This window comes from Copadichromis virginalis, linkage group LG3, assembly GCF_057382275.1.
Source record: "Copadichromis virginalis isolate Kocher_CV1m ecotype Utaka linkage group LG3, C_Virginalis_male_GT1.1, whole genome shotgun sequence".
NCBI lineage: Eukaryota > Metazoa > Chordata > Actinopteri > Cichliformes > Cichlidae > Copadichromis > Copadichromis virginalis.
Genome location: NC_140620.1, coordinates 32557943 through 32582027, shown reverse-complemented (window position 1 = coordinate 32582027; position 24085 = coordinate 32557943). Strand labels below are relative to the sequence as shown.

The 24085-nt window shown below is 40.0% G+C and overlaps 1 protein-coding gene across 1 annotated transcript in view; it reads right to left on the bottom strand.

The window, feature by feature from the left end:
• Positions 1 to 24085, bottom strand: part of nhsl2 (NHS-like 2) — a 235347-nt gene that overhangs the window by 134547 nt on the left and 76715 nt on the right. The window lies entirely within an intron of this gene.

Sequence of the window (24085 nt, the reverse complement as noted above, 5' to 3'; positions counted from 1 at the left end):
TAAAAGTGAGATTTTATTCTGAAATAACGGAGACTATACAAAACTTCTCCGTTTAAGAGGGAATAAGTTGAAAAAATAGGGGATGAAAATCAAAAGTTGACATATTTCGACTCTGCTTAGCAAGGTAAGCACATTGCACTGCATACACTGTACACACACTGCATGACCATTTAGATATATGACCTGTGGGAAGCTCCAGAACAGCTGTGCTGTACGTGTCACAGTAACAGAAACATGCAGTAAATGAAGTTACACTTCAGAGCCTCCTCGCTGCAGAAGAGAACACCTGTGAGGATGAATATGCATGGATAAATCGCCAAATCCAGAGTTTCCTTGACAGAGGACGTGAGCAGAGGCAGCAGCAGAACGTAAAGAGAGGCGAGGAAGACGTTCTCTGCAGCCAGAACACATTTCAGCTCTGCCTGTCTGAGCTAAATTTAACCGAACTGTAAACTCAGAGCTCCGCTTCAAACTGTCAGCCAACATTGTTCCTTCACCTATTTTGAATTTATACTCAGCTGCTTAATGAGAACAAATGAGGCCTAACTTGACTGCTGGTAAACACGCAGAGCATCTTTAGTCCAGACAAATATAACTCTGTTTATGCATAGTACAGACCAAGATTTCGTTTTGTATTTCTAATCGTTTGAAATGAAATGTTTAAAAATTTATTCATGGCTTTGGTGAAAAAAGGTGCAGAATTATGTTTGAATTTACATGGAAGCAGGCTTATTTCTACAGTTTTCTGCTGCTGTGTGTGTAAACACTGAAACAATTTAGTGACAAACACAAACGATTTGCTTGTTTTATGGGTACATGTAGTCTTTCTCCTGTGGCCTCCTCCTGGCAGCTTTACACCTTGATGAGCAGACACATTACGAGTCAGATTTATAGCTGAAGTTGAGTTAATAAAAGGATACCAAGCTGACACAATGTAACACAGAAAACAGCAGCAAACATTCAGCGAAATGAGCTTAAAGTGCATCATTTGAGTGATGAAATTACAGTAAAAACTTTAGGAATACAAAGTTCTCTTCTGAGCTGGGTATGACTTTTATTTCTAATAATTCTTATTAGTTTGTAAATTATGGATGTTCACAAGTTGCTGGAAACATTCTTCAAGGATTTTGGTCCATGTTGACATGACAGCATCACGCAGTTGCTGCCGATTTGTTGGCTGCACATCTATGATGTGAATCTCTCGTTCCTCCACATCCCAAAGCTGCTCTAATGGATTGAGATCTTGTAACTGTGGAGGCTTTCTCTGACCAGCCTGTCTGACACCAACAACCACGCCACATTCAAAGTCACTTAAATCACCTTTCTTGACCATTTCTACATTTCTAAATACACTGAGTAGCTGCCATATGATTGGCTAAACAGATATTTGCAACAGATGAGTCGGAGATTTGACTAATAGACCTTTATAGTGTTACTTTGAAGGTCTTAATTTCATTCAAAATAATATCCAAGCAGTGCAGGAGCTGGATAAGCTGCACATAAAAGCTCATTTCCTGGATCCAAAGCAAGACTTCCTGAACTAATCTGACCGCAGCTTCAACTTAAGATCTGCCCACGCACACACATAGTCCAGTACTGTAAATTCACTGGCATCTTTTTCTGATTTCACGCCAACACCACTCTGCTCACAGATTCATGAGTTGCACTAAAAATGTATTTTGAGGCCCACTTTTTAACAAAGGATAAATTTTAAATCCCACACTTTAAGAATGTTAATTATTTATGGAGAAATTATGGGAAATTAAAATAACTACTTGCAGGCAAGAAAACACTCTATAGCCTGGAGTCAAGTTCCAGCTTTTTTATACTTTTTAAAAAATTCTACCAGAATGTTTCTTTTGAAAGGTATTGAAAGGTATTATTGTTAATGGTCCTAAAGAGAGAAAACAGAAGGAGAGGGGAAATTCTGAGGAGAGTACTGGGGGAAAAAAACAACCTGTTTTGTTTCTTGTTTTGATGGCTAGCTTACTAAATGGATGTTATCAGCTATCTGTCCCATGGTTATCACTACAAGACTTCTTCCTTTGCCTATTGGGAGGTCCTTATCACCTCAGTGCATGGTGGTTTTTCCTGCTAAACAGAAGCAGTAATGTGTGGTATGCTTCCACATTAAACTCGCAGCAAAAATAGCAACTTTACATTTGGAAGCAGGAGGGTTAGCTAACAGTGGACGGGACTTTGACAGCCAGCATTTGGACTCAACTTTTTTTAGGGGAAAAGTTTAATATTTTTTCATTTGTTTTTTTTTTTTTAATGTTTGCTATTGTTTTCCTTGTTGTTTGGTTAGGATTAGGAACCAACATGTTTACATTTATTTCTCCTTCACAAGACTATACATTAAAAAGTCATGTATGCTAGCTTACTACGTTTACCATCAAGTTGAAGATTCGTATTCTCCGCTCAGTGGTTGTTGATCAGTGGTTGTTGATCAGTGGTCATGAGAATTTGCATAATCATGATGAAGGAACTGACCTGCAGCCCATTGTTCCTTCAGTGGGCTGGTTTATAAGATTGGGGAAACCTGCAGTCAACTGAGACTGAAGAAGTCACTTGGATGAGTGACGAAACGTTTCTCCCACTGAAAACGTTACGTCCAGATGAACAGAATCAACCTTTGGAGATGTGCTGCTCTCTGTTTAACACTGATCACAGTGGATGATAACAACCCATTGAGCTGAGTTAGCAGGTAGAGGAGGGCTTCTACTGGTGATTGGGCTGATAAGAGCCAGTGAATGGGTTGATAACATCAGAATCAGGAGGACACGGAAAGTAAGATAAGATGATTAAAAATGAGGGCCCGAAAGTGAGATAAGATGAAAAATGGGGAGGCACAGGCAAAAGCATTGAGATTTAAATCCTGATATGAGCCACCAGAAAGAATCCTCAATCCACTATATTGATTTTGTGTCTCTGACAATTCAGTAGATTTATTGTTTCTGTCCCAACAAAGATTCAAATCGCTATGCGTTTAAATACAAATTCAATGGCTTTGTCCTTTCCCAGTCTAATTTACTGTATTATGGTCATTTCTGGCTGACTTATAACTGCAAATGCCAAATGTCAATTTTGAATATTTACAGCTACAGTGTGTAAAATCTCACCACTAGATGTCAATAGTTGCAAACTGCAGTCAGCTGTGTTCTGTTTTCTTATTCATTCTAGTTCAAGTGCACAATAGTAGCTATGGTGGGAGCTGTAGTAGAACAACTCTGCCTGCTTTTAAGTGACTGTAGCCTCTCAGTCAGCTGTTTACCTCAGCTGTCAATATGTATCCATTACTCTGGAGGAGACTGTAAAACTTTTTAAAAGAAGTGTGATACAAATCATCAGTGAAGCTAACTTCTGTCTCATGACAGCAATGAGGTGAGTTGCTGAGAATATTCAGAACTTTTCTCTTGGTTAGCGGCTGCTGTTAGCAGCTGCTGTTAGCGGCTGCTGTTAGCAGCTGCTGGCCTCTCTTAGCTGTTATTAGCTGGCGTAAATAAAAGTTTCTTATCTAACAATTTTGGACAGGGACACTTAGTAAATAAACTCTTATACAATATGAGACTGTAATAATCCTTTTTCAGATTGAAAGTAGGATTTTTAGAAAACTTGTCCCTAACATTATCTGGCATAACATTAGCTTATTACGAGCAACAATGAAAAACACAGAGTGGCCATCTCTTGTGTACTTAACATAATTGCCTCATGATTTAAAGTTAAGTGTTAATTTAACTCAATTGTTTAAGTTGCTGCGAAAGCAAAACATCTGTGTGCAACCAATGTCCACTACCTAATTAAGTAAATCTAACATGGCCCTTTTTCAGTGTATTACTGTTGTTGAATTGCCTGGTTGTTGTCAGCTCTTCAGAGATGGGAGGTTTCATGCGTGATTTGAACGAGTTATTTGTGTTGTGATCTTTAAATGAAAGTAACTTATAAGGCATATTACATATGTAGTCAGTTTCTGGCCACAACACCTTTTTTTGTAAATTATATAACCTCAAAAAATGACTAACTGTACCTTTATGGGTGTATCACCCTAGACTCATTTATGGACACCAGACAGCTGTGAGAAACATAAAGGGTGGAGATAAAATTAGGGAGTGACAGTGTTATTTACGATTGGAAAAATTAAAAGAGAAAACAGAAGAAGAGGCACAGCTGCCAGAGTGAACTGGGAAAGCAGAGAGGCGGAGAGCATGAGGAATGAAGAGAGAAAAATTAGAGTGGGGGCCTGCACTGCTCTGGTTTTGTTTTTCCGGGTGCTGCGCCAACTTTGCTAAAAGAGTTGTAGAGTAAAATTCCCCTTGAGGCTCAGTGGCTTCCTACTCCTTCCTGAGAAAAAAGTGTTGTCAGGCAAAAGTGTCTAGGCTCAGCCAATCAGAAAGCTGCATTTTGGTTGGAACTGCTTGGCAACAGAATTTTGTCCCAGTTAGTTTAAAAATAAAAAGTCACCAGAGACTGAAATCAACTTTAAAACCAAACATAATTACCTGTGAATGCGCGCACACAGACTGTGCTGTAATAATGTGATTCTGAGGACTGATTTCAGCCTCTGAGGTTGTAGCTGCGAAATGTGTTTGTGCTCCACCTAACTGCTTCACAAGTATTTTGTGAAAAGATCCAGCAACAAACCTATTTTGCAAATATTTTGTAGCAAATGGCTTCATGCCGTGATTATATTTTTCACCATCACAATAGAAAATATCTGTCCTGTTATAGTGTTTGCCTCAAGACTGCCAATGGTTACCATCAATAATTTTCCTCAGTTGTCACTGATTAAAATTATATATTTTTGCATGGCCTGGTTTAATAAGTGGTGTTATGTATGCTCTAATCCTGCTTTTATGGACTGGAAATATATTTCTAGATTCTTTTAATGACTTTTTATAGATACATTTATTAGGATGGGGCTGGTTAGTTAGGAACTTCTTGCATCTTTCTCTGGGTAATGGAAACAAGACTTTAGTGTGACAGTCTGATTTCTAAGTGTTTTTCTGTTCTGGAACATTTAAGCAACAAATACCAAACAATTGTGATACGCAAATTAGCATCATGACCGTGAAGCAGTTTCTGATGTTATAACTGCTGCTAAAGTCTCACTAAGACGTAAGACTAGAAGCCACTCAGTCCAATTTGGCAACAGCTCTGGACAGTTACTGCGGGTTAATAATATAACTGAATAAGAAGAAACATTCTGTGGACTGATGAGGCCAAAACGGGACTTTTTGGAAGGTTTGAGTCCTGTTACATCTGGCGTACAACCAACACAGCATTTCATTAATGAACATCAGACCAACAGTTGACCATAAACAGGTCATTCATGGTAGAAAACCCTCCAACGTGGCTGAATTAAGAGAATTTCTCAAAGAAGAGTGGGCCAAAACTCCTCCACAGCGCTGTAAAAGACTCATTGCCTGTTATCACAAACAGTTGTTGCTGCCATATCAGTTATTAGGTTTAGTTGACAGCACTATACATCAAAGATCCTGCCATGACTGGGCACAGTTGGATACCTTTGTGCTTAGTTAACATAACTCTACCAAGGCAAGTTTCAAAACACGCGTGGTTCAAACACAAATTCACCTGAACCTTCAAAACACGTGATTTGTATGCTCAGCAGCATCCACCCAAACAACCTCCCTATGAGGATGTCACACTTCACGAACTGCTAAGAAGCACACACAATTATTTCTAGAGATATTTGACCTGACACAGAGCAGAAAATCTTGTGGCCCAATTTCTGGGGTGACAGCCTTTCCAAACATAAAGGCATCCTCTCTCTGCTTCACGCTGCAGCTGGACGAAGGGAGGGATGACAGAAGAGAGGAAAAGAGAGAGAGAGATACACTTTAAATCATTTGCATGTGAAATAGACTGGCACTTAGATCAAAAAGTAGGTCTGGAAGGAGGTGCGCACACACATATATACGCGGGTCCAGTCAGTTTGTGTGGGGACAGCAGCAGCCCTGTGTGAGCCGAGGAACATGTGAGGCTGATTACAGAATATCTACTGCTGAGTCTGTCTAGACAGAAAGAAGGAAGGAGGCCGAAGGAAAGGAGAGCAAACGGGGAAGGAAACAAATGTTTAGGACAAGTGAACAAGTTTAGTAGGAAAGGAAATAAATGAATTAGAAATGAATGCATCCTATAACAGGAATCAACAGGTGATAAAAGGTACTTGACAAAGAAAGGAAAGGAGGTTTTAAGGAGAGAGTAAGAAAAATACTGAAAGGGGTAATCAGGGGGGAAAAGAGAAATTTGTGATTGAAGTAATGTAGGAAGGACGAGGGGCTCACGCTCAGCCACCATAAAGGGACTAAAGATCAAAACCTAATCCAACACAAAGCTGGACAGCTCAGCAGAGCCTTTTCATGTTACAACGAGGAGCCCCAACATAAAGCACCGTTTGAAGAGCCCGATACAAATGTCACTGCAGATTCTCCTACAGAGGGGCCGACAAGCTGATGGTGGAGCAGACAAAAAACATAAAGAAGTGTCATGTTCCAAAAGTGTGCTTCAGGCCAATTAAATAAAAAATTTTTAGGATGTAAGCAGGTCATCCAATGGACAAAAGCAAAGACCATAAAGTTCAAAAAACTGAAACCTCTGAACTACACAGAGAGTTGTTAAATTACTAGAATTACACACTGGGGGACGGTGGACAGACGCTCTGACAGCTCAGCAGACTGGGTGGCATGTTTTCATTTTTCAGTTCAATTTCTGTCAGCCTGTGTGAACTGTGGCCTCAGCTTCCTGTTCTTAGCTGATACGGGTGTGGTCTTCTGCTGCTGTGGCCGAGCTGCTTCAAGGTGTAATGTGTTCTGCGTTCAGAGATTCTTTGCGACACAGTTTGATTGCAACAACTGATTATTCGAGTAATTACTCAGCCATTCTCCTCTGACCTCTGGCATCAAACGTGACATTTTCTCCCAGAGAACTGCCGCTCGCTGGATATTTTCTCTTTTTCAGACCATTCTCTGTAAACCATAGAGCAGGTTGTGTGTGAAAATGTCAGCAGGAGAGCAGTTTCTGAAATACTCAGACGAGCCCGTCTGGCAGCAACACGGATGCCACATTCAAAGTCACTTAAATCTCCTTTCCTCTACATTTTGATGCTCTTTTTGAACTTCAGCACCTTGTCTTGACCATGTGTATAGGCACTGAGCTTATTAAATAAGTGTTCAACAAACAGGTGTACCTAATTAAGTGACCAAGAACTGAATATACACACAAAGTCTCGTTTTCATATCTTAGTGAGGACATCTAATTGACAAAATGCTTTCTCTAGCTGCTTATCCTAACCATCAAAGATGAATGCCTAACCCTCAGCCTAAATCAGCCCTAAATCTAACCACAAACTAATTGTAACCCTGTCACTAAAACCACATTTTGAGCTTCAAAAATGCCTTCAAACTTGTGGTGATGGGCATTTAGTCCCAATAAGGCCTGTTGGTATAGTACGTATAGTAGCATGTCAATTTTCTGTCTTCACAAAGATGTCTAACCATGGTATACACACACACATATCATGTTATATATGTCTTAATATAAAAGGACATGTAGCATGATATGACAACATGCAGTAGTCAGGGTTTGACTTTCAGCTCTAGAGCTTTTCAACAGAAAATCCAAATATCAAACCTCGAATGACCTTCAGCAGAGAGAAAACTGCACCGTCAGAGTGAGCACATAAACAACAGACAAGCACATCATTGTCAACCAGGCTGGTAATAACAGTCACACACACACACACACACACACACACACACACACACACACACACACACACACACACACACACACATAGAAGAAGGAACCTCCGGATAAGCAGCACTCTCCAAACCTGTCTGGTGAGTTACAGTTTCTAATACTCTATTGATCTTGGTGTAAACACAAAGTGAATGTCATATGTAACGTACACATACATGAAAAAGTATCCAGTAGTGTTTGCACAAACACACATGCATTCTTGAAACTGGAACGCCTGCTGGAATTCAGCACTACTAAAACACACCCACACACACAAATAGACTAATAGAGAAGCTGATGAATGACGCTCTCCTTCTCAGAGGGCAAAACACTGTAACGATCTTTCGTTTTCAACCACACACCCACCAATCCATCTTTCCTTCTTTCCTCCTTCTCTTCAATTTTTGTTTTTACCCAGAATCCCTTATTCAACTTTCACTTTGTCACCTCTCACTTTCTTTTTTTCAACCTCATCCTAAATTTATCTTTTTGTTCTGTCCTTGTTACTTTGCTCCTTTCCTTCCGTGCATCGCTCCTTTTTCGTTATTATATTGTTAAAGTTTTAATTTACTCTGCTCTTTTAAGTCCCTTATTTTTCCTGCATGTTTAGTTGTTCCAATTCAGTTACAATTAAGTGCCAAAGCACACATTACAGTAAAGTAATGAGATTGACAGCGTGGAAAAGCGCTTGCCTCATTTGGGGATTGAATGGGGTCAAGTTGGAAACTACATGCAATCTTTTGTAACAATATGGAGATTAATTTCGATGAATTGGCAATACTCAAAAATCTGATGCCGGCTGCTGCAAATGATTGCAATGTGTTTGTAACCTGTCTGTTTATAAATTACGGCTATTTAGATGGACAATCTGTCTGATTGCAGTCAGAACGAGTAGGACAAAACAACTGCTACCATCAGGCAACTTGTGTAATCACATTACAATTGAAAGTGGTCACCCAGAGGTCGCTCAAATCTCTGGGTGATGTTTGTCGACACAACTACTTGAAACATTTCTCAGACCACAAAAAAGTTATTGCAATCACTGGGAAACCACCGATTTTTTCCACGTTGCTGTCTTATTTTTACTTTGGTGTGATAGGGCTACAGGTTTTTCCTTCATTTCTGAAATTCATGGTGACAGGAGAATCCCTGATGATCATGCATAACCATGGATTAAACTAGAAGTCTGCTATCGCACATTATGCAATTTCCAGTTAATATCTCCAATCTTCGTGCTCTCCTTTTTATATCTCTCTGTCCTCCCAGTTTCCTTCCTCACAAATTCACTGTTCGTTCTTGTCTTTCGCCTGCCCTCTGTCATCTGCCATCACCTGACAATCTGCAGAATGAGACTGAGACTGAAATGAGAAAAAAAAGGCACCTGAAACACAACACTGCCAAGAAAAAGATGGAAAAAGACAGCAGCAATGGGAGACACAAGACGAGTGACAGTTTGACCAATGCGATTGAGCTGACAGGTGAAAACGTGGAGATGCACCACAGTGAAAGATGTGAGGAGCGAATGGGGAAATCTGAAGAGTGCAACCCAGGCGACAGTAACTCATCGGTAGGATGTCAAGAGGTAGATTTATTTGTCTCTTGGAGTCTAAAACATGCTTTCAAAAAAGCTAATGAAACAAAATCAGCATTTCAAAACCCTTTCGGCTTGCTACAGAACAAGTTTCTTTAATAATACTTCCAGCCTACTTTTTGAGATCACGATTTATGCTGCCAAAAAAACAAGAAAGCTACTGTGTTATGTGTGTATTGGGCCTGTTCTGTAAAACCTAGATGTAATCCTAACAGGACCGTAATGAAAATACAGACATAAAAAACAGAAAATGGAAAAACAAAACGAAACAGGGAGAATGTTATTTCCTCTGAGTATGTGAGACAAATACATACAAGTACAGCTGCCTGGGGTGAATTAGAGGCCGATGGAAATCACTCTTATACAAACGAAATTCGCTGACTCAAGTGAAACCCAGCTGAGGGAGATACTTTAATTAACACAGAGCATGTTTCTCCCACTGCTGAGCAACAGACTGAAGATGAGTCTGTTGGTATCTGGGCCAGGAGCTGCCTGCAGGCTGGAGAGGTTCTCAGTTTCAGGCTGAGTCCAGCTGGGAAATCACAGACAGGGAATTTGAACAGAGAAAGATTCCTATCAGAACTGGTCAGCGAGGTTTCTGGGAGCAAGGAACTTTAACTTCTGTTTCACCTGACAGCACATAGACAGTAAAAAAGATGGATGTAGCCACTGTGATGTCACCCAGGGAACACAGACTTTGGATGTTTTGCAGAAATATGACCATTAACCATAAGATGTTAAGGATCAAGTTCATACAGGCCTAGAGACAAGTCCATGACCAGGTCATAAGAAAAAACATGCATTCCCTGAACATTGGCGAGGAGTTGCTGGACGTTAAAGTCACTTGCTGTGAAAGTTGGTCACGAAAGCCCCACTCACACAGACCTAAGACACCAGCTGGCAACAACTTGCTAATCACAGGGCACTTGTACTTCCCAAGTGGCTGGCGAATGGTTGACGGAGGTTCCTGACAGTCACATTGTGAAATTGTTCACAAAGAGGGTCTTGCACCAAAACCCTCCTTCTGAGACACAGCAGGTTGTTGCCGCAGGTGCCACTAGTTTGCATGGTAAACGCCAACTTGACCACAAACACTTGCCAACTGTAAAAAGTGCAATTAAATTCAGTAACTGTTTGCCTTCAAAGGCCACCTTTCGAAAACTGTTTGCCCCAATGGTATGGTGCTTGCTGCTTTCCCAACTGGTCTAAGATTAAGGCTCCAGTCACTTTGGGGATATGGGTTCAAATACTGCTAGTCCTAGAAGTATTTAAGGAGACCACAAGCCAGCGTACTTCTAGTGTTACTACACGGACTTGATAAATGAGAAGGGCTGCATCTGGCACAAGGTCTTTACCAAATCAAACATGCAAACCATCAAAAATAGGGTTGTTTGGACTCACTAAAATCACTTATTCAACTCACAAAATTAAAAAATATGTATTTTGTTTTATTTGTGATCCCACTCCTAACTCACTCTTTGGACCCCCAGTGGAGTTTATCAACAGCATTCAAGACCTACATAAAAAGGCCCTGGATTATTTTTCAGGTTTATGGATTTATTTATTTTCAGCTTGCAAAGTTCCCATATGGTCTAGCGGTTAGGGTTCCTGGTTTTCACCCAGGTGACCTGAGCTCGATTCTCGGTATGCGAACATACCTTTAAGCTTTTCAAATCGGTTGGTGGATTTTAGGTGACAATTCAGCTTTTGGTACAGCAGATGGATGTTGCTGCCAATTTACTGCCAGCAACATGCAACAGTTGGAACAGATGGTCACGAGAGAGAAGTAAGTGTTCCCCAACCACTGGTTTCAACCTCCAAAAACTGTTGAAGGCACTTGAATGGAAAGTCATTGCTAAAGTCCCAATCACACAGGTCTAGTGATCACCAAGCAACCACCTTATAACCACTGGTTTGCCAACCAGTTCTGAAGAACTGGTTGGCAAATACGTCCTTGTGATTGCTTTGGTTGCTAAAATATTTGTGGAGTTGTAATTAAATATAAATTATGGACTTTTAAAACAGGTTGACTTCACTTTGGCCTTCTCCATTTCCAGTTTGTGTGGCGCTTCATCAAGTTTTACTACTATTTGACTAGTCAGCAAGTATTTGTAGACAGATGTGAAAAACTACCGGCAACCATTGGAACTTGCTAGCAACCAAAGCAATCACTAACAGGTTACTAGCGTGGTGCCTTCTTTCGACAAGTGACAGGCAGCAAACTCCAGGAACCACTAGCCAACTATTAAGGCAATGAAAATGGTTCCCTAACAACCAGTGGTTGTGTAATATCCAATATATTCAACAGAATTTAACATCCAGGCATTTATGAAAGAAAGTTAGAAGTTAGCAGTATGTTAGCTAGCTAGTCGATATTTGAATAGATGATATATTCCTGACACATTACTCAAGAAAAACAGCTTTGCAAAATATTTGGAAGGAAAGCTCAATCCCAGCCACACTTGGCATTACTGAAGCTTGTTGACAAATGATAATCTGCTACCTTTACATCTTCTGCTGTAAACACATTAACACCTATGAGAAGGGGTTAAGATAAGATAACCTTTACTAGTCCCACAAGTGGGAAATTTGTTTTGTTACAGCAGAAAGTGGACAGTGCAAAATTACATAGCAAAAACGAGAAAAACACTGAATAAGAAAAACACTTGTAAAAAAACACTTGGTAAGTCCTGATACCAGGCTCCATGACCACAGTGAAACCTTAGTCATGATTTGAATCAATGAAATGTCACATTTATGAACTGCATCAGAGGCGGCAGGAGGAGGTTTGGGCCTACAGTCCAAACTAGAGCCCACATTCAGACTTCTGTCAGATTTAAGCACTTGGTATAAAGTTACAGGAAGACTTTGGTTTTAATTAAATTTAAAAAAAAATACTTATCTTCCACAGACTGATTTCTTGCGATCAGACTCTAAGATCAAAAGACACCTCTCTCCCTTCTCTCCCCCAGGCAGGGTACAGACAAAAGCTTAATAGAATACGACTTAATGACTGTGTGGTGAATATATGGGACAGTTTAGCTAATTGTCTTTGTCTTTATCTTTCTACTCTTCCTATTTCAGATTGTAAATGATCCAGAAATGTTTCATTTCCAAGCCGGATGTTATCCCAACCCTTGGAACACGACATTATAACTGCTTTACTTTGTCAAACCACTCCTGTACTTACTCAGAGTTACTCATGTAACTAGTTTCCTTCCATGTCTCTGTTATTTCCATTTGATCCCACTATCCCCCTCTTTCTTCCCATATGTTGAGTAGGTTTCATAATTTCGTGGCTCAATATACTTTTATGTTCGCATCAGAACCAGAGAAGTTTATAAATTATGTCTAAATCCGGGCTAATTGGTGGTTATGTAAAAGTGTCCCACGCGATGCAGCCACTGCTCTACCAGCACCCCCACTGCTGTAGCCTTACGTATGAAGTTAATAAGTCTGGTATACTTAGCCACAAATAATCAACCGTCAAAAACCTACTCCCCTCCCAGCTCATATTTCTGTTTGGCCCTATTAGAGGAGTAAAATGTGACTCTTTGATACCACAATACTCTGCCAGCAGTCTAAATGTCAGGCCTGTTTCTTTCTAGTCCACTGCCTCCAGCTTCAGACCCCCCAGGCTCAGTGTGTGTTTGTATGTGCGTCTGTGTAGTCCCAGAAAGGGATGGGGGCTGGAGCCAATACCAGCTGCCATAGGGTGTGAGGCAGGGTATGCCCTGGGCAAGTTCAAATTCAACTCAAAAAGGCTTTAGGAATCCACATACTTATGGATCAACAAAGGTACCAGTGGAAGCTATTCATGTGCAATGGAGGAATGGCTTCAATGCAAATTTGTGGCAGCTAAAACAGAGTCTTAGCAAGTTTCTTTGATGGAGCACCTTCTTTGCAACCAGTTTCAAGGGGGTTTCAAGACTGCACTATGGCAATATCCTTAATTTCATAAGAGTGGAGGTAGCCTTGCACACTCTCCCATGTGGGAGTCAAGCAGTTAGGAACCTGGTTTTCACTCAGGTGTCCTGGGTTTGACTTCTGGGAAAATAGCTTTAATGTCACCACAAGCTAAAGCACACCTGACTGCACTACCTGGCTTGATTCACGTTTAATTCACAGACTCATTAAGTTTTCAGAACTCATAGATGTGAATAAAACATCTCCCAGAACCTAAAAAGAAGAAGTCCAGTTGCTCAACCACTTAACAACTGGATGATTGAGAATGAAGACAGAGGCATTTTTCAATGTGCCTGTCTATTGGACCTGCACAGTTTGTGGATACAGCTTCCTAACATTAACAGTCATGTCTGGCTCCCCCAAAAAATGACATGGCAGTGATCTGTTAACTCTGAGCACTCCAAAAGTGGGTCTAAGGTCTCTGCAAAGAGCATGTATATCACATGACCCATCCCCTTCCTCTTCTTCTACCTGGCAGGTGCATCTTCCTTTTCCCAGTATATCCACTATCCATCCTCTGCACATGACCAAACCATCCCAGCCTTGCCTTTGTAACTTTGCTAAGAACTTCAATGGACATGTGGAAGCAAAAACATCCAAAGGAAAAAGGTCCGTAATGTAGACAGTAATGTGCTACTAAATTCCAATTTTAAAAAAAACACACCAAAAAAAACTAGCTTAGTCTAAAAAAAACCCAAACCATACAGTTTGCATTTTTATTTCATGAAACCAGGACATTAGTGATATCTTTGTAACTTATTTGGCTGAAATATCTGTTCCAACACAACAGTAAATTAACTTTAACCTAATAAAAATCACTGCATTTGGCAACAGCTTGGCATCAAGCTGAGCTTCACAAAAGCACAATTGCTTAAAGTCCTGTGAGAACGAGATGTTTCCTCCTTCATTCAGGCTCTCTAACAACAGGACTTTTAGGAGACACAGACAAATGAACTCATTTAAAAGTGTCAGGCACACTGAAATGTCAGACAGCTCTTTGGGAGCTGCTCCAGTCACACACACAAAAGATCCAACAGAGAGACAGATGGAGAGCTGATGAGTTAGGCTCATCTTCTTTCTTTTTATTCCTTCTTTGAAATCCACTGGGAAGTTTCCTTCGGGACAACAAACATTTCAAGGTACATTCTAATCCCAGTGGCACTTTGAGCCCTGTCATGTGAGCTGGGTCAAACAGCAGACCGGCCTTCAGCCTGAAGCTGCTTGGCATGAACAAACGCTAGTTTGTTGTTTGTACATGTGACACAACTCTTATAGTCAGATAACAAAATGTTCTTCCTCAAGCGGGGGTAAAAACATATCCGGTAACTAACTAATGGTTTTTTTAAAGCCTCAGTAGTAATAAACAAATTAAATGAAAAAGGGAAAAACATCTTTATGTAGTTCTGCTCTCCTTATTCCAAGTCCCTACCACCTGTGCATATACTGTACACATGCTTCAGTGGACCCATTACTTGCAAGCAGGTCGGAAAATATATATTTTTCCCTAGCGACTAAGTTTGCCAACTGGTCTCTAGGCCTTCATCTCAGTGGCTAAGCTACTCACTGAATTTTGCACTAGTTTTCAAGTTATATTGCTAGTTTGTATTACTATATAACCACTGACTAGTTGCTGGACCCCAATTTCAAAAGTCCTGGGAACAACCCTGTGTATGTCCTCTAACTTGTGGACATGCACAAGGATAGCTGGAGACCTGACACTGAGTCGTCATCCCTGTAATACTTTACTTGGATGCAGGTGTATTTGCTCCAGCGGACTAGTCTGTGCGGACCCTTATGCTCATTGCCTGATGATCCACCTTATATAAGAGGGATCTAGGCAGACCCTAGAGGATGCGCAGCTGCAGAAAGTATAAAATCCCAGTTGGTTCCCATATGGTCTAGCGGCTAGATTTCCTGGTTTTTACCCAGGTGGCCTGGGTTCAACTCCTGGTATGGGAATAATCTTCTCCCAGTGTCAGAAACGAGCTCAACTATGGAGTTACGGCTGTCTCTTTCAATTTAAAAGTTCTAGCATCACTAACCAATACATATTTAGCAGAAAGGAAAATATGTTCAACATACACAGCATTTATGTTAAACATAAAATTCACCTTACAGGGAAAAACAACTGCTGTCAATTTCAGAAACTCGATATGTTAATATGAGTGCATTTCTTCCAGTGACGAAAACATGATGAAGTTATAGAAGTGAAACACACTTGCATAATGTATGTCAGAATACATTTACCAACCACAACAACAACAAAGCGCTCGCACACACAGCAGACTCACAGCATGATTTTAAATAGGAAACAGCAGATGTTTAATAGCAAAATGACTCAAATCAGCATTTGTGAGTTTCTGTGAGTTTGTGTTTTGTGTAATGCATCCACACAGATTTCCTGAACACGAGTTCCCCCTTGGCCTCTGCATGCCAAGTGTACAGCGTAACCAGTTTTTTTTGTAACATTTTATCGATTCATCATTGACTTTTTTGTTTCACAAAGTTTCTTAAAGTCAGCCTCGAGTTCTGCAGAAATCAAATGATCTGCATCGCCTGATCAACATGCATTTATTTCCTGAAACTACTCGCAGGGGCGCATCAAACCAGCGTCTTCATATCTCCGTCAGTGTTTATCTGACACACAAATCCTTATCACTAACTTCCTCCTCCTCTTCCTACTTATCCACATATCTGACTGTCTCTGGCACGGCCTGGCATATTTGACATGAAAAGCTTCATCAGGAAGAAACCAGAGTGAGCTCGAACACGTCTGCGAATAATTTCCGTATCATCTGGTAGTGAACACACAAAACGAACATGAATTATTTAGCCAGACATTACATAACCAACGAGCAGCTCCGGGTGTGAGAGTGTGTAAATATTTAAATGTGCAGCAACAACTTTTCTATGAGTGAAGGTCCAACATGTAGGAGTTATATTATTTCCAATGCTCTGTGGCACAAAACAATAAAGAAGTGCTGAATTAGCACGAAAGTTGGCGATCCAGGATGCAATTATACATCGCAGGTCATCGTCGTTAAAGGAGTTCTAGATGCAAGGTGTAAACAGCTAAACAACAGCTAAAGCATAAACACTTAAATCTCAGGTGCTTTGGTCTCTACACAGCAAATCCAGCATGTCCAAATTAACACTGTCGGATTTGATTTCAACACTATTAAAGTGTCTATATGGGTCCACACCAGAGAGTGTTAATTTAACTCTTTTTGGAGAGTTGGTACGTTAACTCTGATTTAGTGTTAAACACCAAATCTGTCTGGAGTTGATAATTTAACACTTGGTGTTAAGAGTTTATATATTAACTCTCAAAGAGTATTTTAGTTTAACTACGTAAGAGTTATCTTCTAATTCATTCTAAAAAGCGGGAATTTTACTGTTCTGAACTTCTAGAAATTTCTTTTGGAACTAAAAAGATGCAATGGTTTTTGGAAAACATTTATTCTGAACTGTGTACCACAATTTCAAAACATTTTCTGAAAGATGTAACAGTGTACATGTTCTCACTTTCATTAGAATTTTGTTTATCAAAAGGTCTGACATGGTAAATGCAAATAACAGCATTCTCGTCACTTATTTCTTCAATACAATATGCATGTCCTTCATTCATCCCTTTGTGGAACTTCAACGCACTTCTGCTCTCCCCCATATTCCATCTTCACAAGCATATCCTGTGCGGAGATTGAATAAAAATTAGTTGACACTAATTAATGGCACAAATAAGCCAGTAAACAATTGCAGCACAGTAAAAAAAAAAAGGAATTCTCTTTGAGCCATTACTTGTGTAAAGTATTTTCCCAAAAGACAAGGACACAGGCAACAGGTAATACTGAACTAAATGTAAAACCTCAACCTTTTTCATTTTTACCTAAACCGTGTGCACAAAACTCTGGAGGGATCTATGCTAACGTAGAATCCAGTCAGGACGTCAGCTACTGCTGTTTGCTCGTTTTTTTTTATGGGCGATCGTTTTCAGGCTTCAAGTAGGACCATTATACCAACATTTAACATTCTAGACATTGTTTTAGGTGTATTTGACCAAAGATTTGACTGAAAATTCACATGCAAGCTTTTTTTCAAGGCTGTGGTATTTGCCCGCAAACAATACCTTTCAGCTAGCTAAAACAGAATATTATGCTATCAGCGAGCAACATGGCTAATGCCTTTCACACAGCTTTGTCTCAACTCCAAAGAGCTACAGAAGTAAAAGCTAATAACAATAATTGAAACAATCTTTGAAAAAATGACTTACCAAGCATGGCAAACAACTCAAATATGTAGAGCAAAATGTTCTGAAATGGCTTCACTTCAGCTTCGATTGGAGCCGTGCTGGGGGCAGAGTCTGTGAATTTACTCTGTTGGTGTCATAGCCCCTCTAGGAGTGAGTTCAGAGTTAAGAAGTCAAGAGTTAATGTTTCCATTGTAACACCTCCAGATTTGACAGAGAAACACTCATTTTTAACACTCGATTTTAACTACTATCATTTTACACCTCAGAGTTACACTAAAAGAATGTGACTCTGCTTAGAGTAAAATTAACTCTACTTTTGCAAGAAGACTGTTAACACCAAAACATTTAACACTTTTGAATTTGCTGTGTAGTGGAAATTTTTTTGATTGCCACTATTTATAATCCAGTTTTTTAAGAAACTGTAGGAGTTCTAGAGAAACTTTAATTAGTAACATTAATAGATGCCAATTTCCTGCCTGTCTGCATAGCTCACGTTAGTCAGCTCGTTTAACCACGCCTGTGGCACGCTCCAGCAAATCAACAAATTCTCACCTCAGGGCAATCTGTGATTGGCTGAAAGTTTATCTCAAACTGTAAATGGAAGAACCAGCAGAGTTCATCACAAAGAGGGCAAAGTGCAAAAAAACAACGGAAGAAACAGAAGCAGATTTTACTTGGTTCACTACACCACAAAAAGTGTTTTAAGAACAATGGAGGGGCAAAAGGAAGGGGCAAAGCAAAGACACCAGCACTAGTCCAAACATGAATGAGAGCATATGTATTTCCAATTGTTCTCCCCCAAAAGACAGAGGGGAGTATGTAATCCATTCCCTTTGTTTGTCTGTCTGTTTGTCTAGTGTCCAAAGTTTTCATGATATCATGTTCAATTCTGTGTGATGGTAGATACCAATAACAGCTTGAGCTGATTTAATTTTGGTGAAAATCTAATCAAGGTTGCACCAAATGTGAAAATCAATAAAAGCTTTATATTACCCACAATTTTCGATGGATCATCTTCAAAATCCACAGCAGTATACTATCAATTGGGGGACATGAATATATAGGATGGCTACGCACTTGAACTTGACCTTCAAGTCGATCCTCAAAATAATTTGAAGAAACAGAAATATCCAGTAATAAATTACATGAAAGAGCATGGCGAGAGCTGTACGACACACTATTTTTTAATATGTTGCCCTACAACATCACATTGTCGCCCTAGCAGGCTAAAGTCACGATATTGCAATAAAACCATCATAAAACACCAGTTTTAGTCTAGCCCTTTGCCTTAGAGGGGAGCTGTGCTCTGTGAGTGCTGTTTTCACATGTTTTTCACACTGCCCCACGTGGCAGCGTGTACAGCTACGACATAAAGACATGGAAATGCAAATGAAGTATTTTTCCTTGCAAATTATAAACAAAACACTACTGATGCTTTTTGCCATGTTTAGACAGTAAAGGCAAACTCCAGGGATACAAAATTAAACCAATCTAAAAGCCACTACAGCTCCTCTAGTGGCCGCTAGAGGCTACAGCGATTTCACAGCACATTTGCTGCCTGCTATTAAAACAAAACTGTGTTTGTCTCCTTGGAAAGTTTCCCCCTTTGTAACAACTGTAGAGCGGTTGTTCTACTGTATAACTCCAGGTAAGCGTAACCATTAGGGGAGTGGCTGCTTTTTTTGGCAGGTGAGCTGTCAATCAAAGCAGCTGCAGGAAGCTGCTGTCTGCTAGTCTTTACCTCCATTCCTCAAGTCCCTGAACGAGACTTCTCTACTGTGCTTGAGCTGTTGGTGCCTTTTGAAGAATATTTTATTAAAATATCTGACAAACAGTAAGACCCATGATACACACCACTCAAGAAATGTGTGCTAACATTTTAGTGAAGAAAGGTCTAGATTTTAATTAGTTTGTTGACTGCACTGATGATCAGGAGTGTGTGTGTGTGTGTGTGTGTGTGTGTGTGTGTGTGTGTGTGTGTGTGTTGCACCTAATTAGTAGTTACAGGAAAACCTAGCAGCTCTATTGTTCCAGTAGCAGAGAAATGTTTTCAGGAAACAAAAGCAAAAACTGTGCAGACCCTCTGCTAACAGTAAGAATCAGTAAGACACAGGAAATGATCCTTTGGTTTCATTAACCAGGGGCAGAATGTGTAGACAGTAACAGTAACTGTGGTCATTTTAATATCGTACAACACAGTGAAATGTATAAAACTAGGCCTTTGTCATAGTATTTTTTACACATACATATAGATGTTTTCAAAAAACAGCCTGACCAAACTTTTATGAAAGATTGGAGGAAAATTAGAGTATAATGCAAATACACTGTATTTTAGGCAGCACGTAGCAGTTTCCCTTCATGTGACTTTATCACGAAGAGACCAACAGAGGGCATTACTACCCTGCCTGGTTTTATTTGTTGGCTTAATTAAGATGAATTAAGTGAAATTTCTGAATTCAAGTAAATGTCAGTTCACTGTTGTAGCTAGCTGTGGTGAAACATACTTTACATACATGCTTTATGTATGTCAACAGTCACCAGACAAAGAGGACTCAAATGCAGGACACACATGGAAGCAGAGAACAAAAAAAGAACAATATCCAGGTGTATTATTAACAAATGATAGGGCAGCATGGCGAAGAATGCATGTAAGGGGCAGTCATGAAAGCAAAAGTGAAACACAAGGAACACTGTAAGGATGAGATCATGGAAAGCTTGAGTAAACAAAAAAGACCATCTGACAATTGATCAAGAGTCGGAGAACTTAGAAGTATACGTGCAGGTGTGTCACAAACAGAAAGTGAACGGAACAAAAACTCGAGAAAGATTTCAAAATAAAACAGAAAGTGGTGAAAAAGAAACCCCAATGGCAGCAGTAAGAAGTGTCCAACAGAGGCGAAAGACACTAAATTGTCAGTCAGGAGATTCCCCTGATGCACACTGCAGGGCTGCTCCCAAAGGTGTGAGCCAGAGTGTATCTTCTCTACACCTTCCTCTTCATCACATCCTCATCGTCCCACAAACACAGCTCGTTTCACAAACCAACTCTGTAGGTTTGCCACACACGAACACACACACACACATCAGCCCTACAACACAACACTTATGTGTTGACTGGGCACTTGAAGACACACTTGACATGACAAGACAATAAGACAATAAGAAAATAGCTCCACCTTTAAAGAAATGCACTCTAAAGGATGTGATCGCCTTCTCCTCATCTTCATTGTCCCCCGTCCTCGCCTGTGCTGGTGATCGCCTCCTTTTCCAACGCATCTATCTATCTATCTATCTATCTATCTATCTATCTATCTATCTATCTATCTATCTATCCTCTCACTTCACTCCTTTTCCCTTCTCTCTCCCTCTTATTTCCCTGTCCTCACCCCTTTGATTACACTTACCTCTCTCCCTCGCTGCCCCTCTCCTCGCTCTCTCTCTCTCTTTCACGTGGTCTCTTTCCAGCAATAAAAGCAGCAACAGTGACAGTTCACATGATAAACCAATCCCATGGTGTGTTCGTGTGTGTGTCCACGAGCGCATGTTTGTCCTTCCACATATCTGCACATGCTCAACGTGTCGTTTCAAATGTCACTTTAATATCCGAGCGTCACATTTGTGAGCAGTTTGTGCAGCTGTAGTATATACAAAGTTGTGCTCATGTGTATAAAGTGTGTGTACACGAGTGTGTGTACCCGCCTCTATTGCACGCCAAGCTGCAGTTGGTTCTGCTGCGTCAGCCTGCCCCCCCATAAACAATCACACACAAACACACTCACGGTGAAGCAGAAATAAACACGCACACGCAAATAAACACAGAAAGCAACAGATGTTATACAAAAACAAATGCACCTACGCGAACAAGCTAAAAAACATGCACGTATTCAATTACGCTTTCCTGTTTTATCCTGCGGTCGCTTGTTTGTCTTACTTCATGAGTTCTAACAGCAGCTATTATTATAATTAGGTTACCATTACCATTAGATTGTAGTATCTGATACCAGGTACTTTTTTGGCAACTGGCTCAGCCGGGAATCCAAGACATCTGAAGCAATCTGAAAATGTGACATCAACTGACTGCATGCAGCCAATTGGCCATACAGTGCATTCACTCAATGAGTCATGAGTGACTCCTTCACAAAAATCTAAACTGTCAATTTTTAAAAGCTGGAAACAGCTGCAGAAAAACCGACTTCATGGTCGTCAATGTTGATCTCTGTCAGACAAAAAGCCTGTAAACAAAGGATCTGTAAGACAGTGTGTTTTTCTTCTAATAACCGCTTATAATCTCATTACATAATTTTCTTAAAACAGTTAAGATGCATTCAGGCTGCTGATGGTAGTGCAGGGTGTCTACCATTTAGAAGCTTAGTGGCTCTATCCACTGGTTCCTCTCATCCTCATGTTCAAGTATCCTTTGGCGAGCACACGAGTCACATGCGTGTGAATGCTAGGATACATGCTTAGGCAGGCAGAGAAACATTCAACAAAGTGTTTGTGTGGGACTATAGCTGTGATCCTTTTTGCAGTAAGAGTTAGAATGTAACACTGTACAATAATTGGGTGGACTTGCCTATTGTTTTTATTGTTTTGGCTCTTGTTTCTATGAGTACTACAGTAACAACACTTTTCTCACTACTTAAACATCCAGGAATGCAAAAAAAGCACAAAACCCCCTCACACACACAGAATCAGACAAGGTTTGTTTAACCAAAAGATGAAAACGCAATGTCCAGATAAACAGAATCCACTTTCTGCAAAAAAGTAAAAAGCGACTGTCCATCTCACATTCACTCTAATACACTTCTAATAAAAACTGCTCTTTTTTATAACCCTAATCCTTTACAAACACACGAACAAGCCTAAAAAAGTTTGTAAGTTAAACATGGAGTGTGTTATTTGAACATGTGAACATGAGAAGGGACCATGAACTATGAAGAGGAACTAAAGGACAGGCAGGCGTGTTCTTTGTTTCTGCACTGACTCTCCATGCTGTGTGGCTGAAATAAGGTTAGTTCCTCATTTTGCCCCGCAGACCAGAACAGACCCTCATGAGGCCTCAAAAATAAATCTCAGTGCTGAAAGACACACCCAACTGTTATATAATCTCATGGCCCCATGTTATAGAGAACATCTTTATTAACAACTGACAACTGAAATTCTTAGTCTTTATAACTCATCAGATCTTGTGCATTTCTAAATAAACTCATTTTCACCACATGCCAAAAGTTTAATGCAGCTCTAGTTAGATAAGACACAAAGCAACAATCTATTGTGGACGAGTCATGTGTTTATAGAGGTTTCAGTAAACAAAAAAGAAGCAGCAACACGTGTGAGAGGTTTGAATTGATGCAAAAATATAAGCACTGGAAGCAGAACTGCACTGCAAAATGCATTTAATTTGAGAAAGTTAGTAATAAATGTGCATTTATCACAATCTCATAATGTTCATGTTGCTTTGTTTGTGTGCAGTTTGCAGCATAGCTATTCTTTCTTTCCTTCTTTCCTTGGAGTTGAAATTAGTGTCTGGCTAACTTACAACATTTAAAAGAATAACACATTTTATTGCATCTCCATTAAAGGTGAGTGGGTGAAATGCTGAAAGCTGAAAAACAGCTTCAACTTTAGAAGATATTTAAATGAAGAGTTTGCACTGCAATCGGATCTAGTAGAGTCTGAACTGTCTACAGCTTTGTGAGGCAAAGTAAATAAGCTGTGTGAGAGTGCAACGGGGCAGCGTGCCTGTTTCACACAGGGCACTAATGACTACAGAGGGCGGATAGAGGGCATGGAGCAACACACAGGCGCACATATGAAGCCAGGACAGCTGAAAAACATGAGCTACACTGGAGACCAAAGATGGTTTCTTTACGCCAAAACTGAGCTCATGATGCACACATACAAATAAAAGCTCTGAACGTACAAGTACACAAAGGCAGTTTGGAAAAAATTTGCAAATAGCCCTTGAAAGGCATTCTGAGAACACACGTGGAGCAGGAACAGCAGATGCTGACTCGAACATTTTTTTTTTTCACCGTTTAAAATAATCCTTTGGGGTTTTTTTTAAATGAAGTTTATGTTTGATTGGTTTCTTTTAGGTCTCCTTTGGTTTTCTTTTTGAAAAGGGTCCAGGCGTTGCTTCAAGTACAAATATTTCTGATGTTTTATTGGATGAGGATGCAGGACTTTTTTTTCCAACAAAAAATGTCCCTCTAATCACGGACATGCAAGAAAAGCCTGAAAGGAAATCATACATTGCACCTATGAGAAAAAAGAGAATCTTGATAACTAAATGAGAGTTTAATGGATGCTTCAGGTTAATGTTACCCTCTTGTGCTATCTTTAAACTCTCCACGGCTATTACAGCGATTTAAGAGAATATATGCTGAGAATATAATGCTTTTCACTTTGCTGCAGTGATGTAGAAGTACACAAATTGGTCTGTATGTCTGTGGATGTGTTTTCTGTGTTGTTTAGGAAAAAGAAACAAAAATAAAATGAGATAAATAGCCAAACATTGT